The following is a 2,113-nucleotide window of genomic DNA, read 5'->3' on the forward strand; positions in this document are numbered from 1 at the left end:
AAAATATATACTAAGCCTCCAACAACCTTTTTGTGTGTCAGAAATCAAGATTGTGTTCAAAAACTAAATGGCACATATCAAAAACGTTGTTAGATGTCTCAATTGTTCAAATTTTGCCAGTGGCGGCCGCTTCAAGAAGGCTTCTGTTTCCTTTCTGAAACTTGTGCATCAGGATTTTCCCATCAGTTGCCCATTCTGCTTTGAATGCCCTTCCCCACACAGCCGACTGGGTCACTTCTAGGCTCGGTTCCAATGTCATCTTGTCAGTGCGGTTAATCCTAATCACACTATTAAACATTTTACCACCTTCCAGCACCTGTAAGCCTCCTCAACAACCTTACAGCACTTGTAATGTTTTGGAAAACTGCTTAGTTATCCTGATTGGTCTTTCTCCCCTTCTTTCACTAGAATAAACGTCAGTTAGGACAGGTGTATTTTACTTCTTTTATTCACTGTTAACTATTTGCTAGTTTGACTTAGTGTCTGGTGCCTGGTCTGAAATACATTCTCATTTCATATCTTTTCTTGAATAAGCTTATTGACGCCTAAATCTGCATTCTGTCTACTACATTCTTTATATGTGGCCATTTGCTTTACGAAAAAGGAAAGATGAGTTTCAGGAAGCAAACCACTTGTGCACAGCCTGCCATCCTTAGAGTTATTTTTAAAACATTTCCTTCTTACATCAGTTAATTTTCTAATAGGCAATCAAGTCTTGTCAATCGCTCCCTCAAAATGTCATTAAATGTGTCATTCTATTTACTCGCTAACTCCCACCACCTTGGTTCTGTAGCTCATCACCTAACACCTGGATTACCGAAATAGCCTCTCTTCTGGCAGCCATACACAAATCATTTTCTGCATCATTCATTTCTAAATGAGTGTTTAATTTCTCTAAATCATGGCTTTCAAAATGTGACTTCCAAACTCAGAAATTATCAATGAGTCTCTAGACATTTATGAAATATGTTCAGTTTTGCTTTGAAAGGAGTAAAGAATCTGTTTGTACTGATATTTATCTTTCATCCTTGACCCATTCTATATCATCCACTCTGAATGACTCTCGGCATTTTATTTTAATTAAGTCTTTGTTTTCCAAATAACCAGGTTGGGGGTGGGGGTTGTTCAGAAGGAAATAGTCTGCTCTCCTTCAGCAGATTCCAGTTAACATAGGGTTTAGAATTACTTCTGCTGTAGAATAGAACTTTTTTAAAAATATTCAAGTTTCATATGTGTATACATACACGCAACACACACTGGATTCTTCAGAAATCATATCCCCCCAAATTTTCTAAATCCACTTTATTGGGAAATGTAATACAGTAATAATTAAAAATTAAAAAGAACATAACAAAGAGAGAGAAACAGTGCAAAAATGCAGTTTTGAGTCAGCCACCTTTACGAGTGGCTGCCTTTTATCACATGATACTACGTGAGAAAATGTATTAAATGTTTCCTAGGACCTTCCATCTGGGGAAGAAAGATGTAAACACTTAGGCATAGGCTTTCATTACCAGTTGGTCAAAAGTTCTCATGCACAATTAACTGCCTTGAACTTTTGGGTTGCATAGCCCTGATAAAGGGTACTGTCATGTCACACTACCATGGAGCTGATGGGGACCCATGCAAAGTTGGATGTTGCAGCTTGGATGGAAAATAGATACAGGTGAGACTCAGAATCATAGTGCAGCACTAGAAGTGTCAGATGCAATCCACATTTGCACCATTCAGACCTTCTCTGTTCCTCCATTAAATCTTATCTATATCTGAGGCATTTTAAAAGTGGTAGCCCTAATCTCTCCAAAAATTTAATGCAAGAAAGTTGGTGGAATAAATCTTTACTTCATAGCTTGTGTTGAATATGTAATTAATATCCACCTCCCCCCTTTGCCACTAATTCTACATTTCCCTCACATTCATGCAATACTGTGGCTGGTTGGATATCTTGCCTTTTGGTGTAATCTAGAACTCAATTCCAGAGAGATCTGAGATAACAGTTGCTTTCTCTTTTGAGGATAAAGTTACTGTAATTTCATAATCTCTGTTATTTTCTCTGTTATTTATGAGCTTAAAAGTATCAAAGATATCACAATTAATAACATGAGTTTCAGAT

Source organism: Propithecus coquereli, unplaced genomic scaffold, assembly GCF_000956105.1.
Source record: "Propithecus coquereli isolate 6110/MARCELLA unplaced genomic scaffold, Pcoq_1.0 Scaffold387, whole genome shotgun sequence".
NCBI classification, from domain to species: domain Eukaryota; kingdom Metazoa; phylum Chordata; class Mammalia; order Primates; family Indriidae; genus Propithecus; species Propithecus coquereli.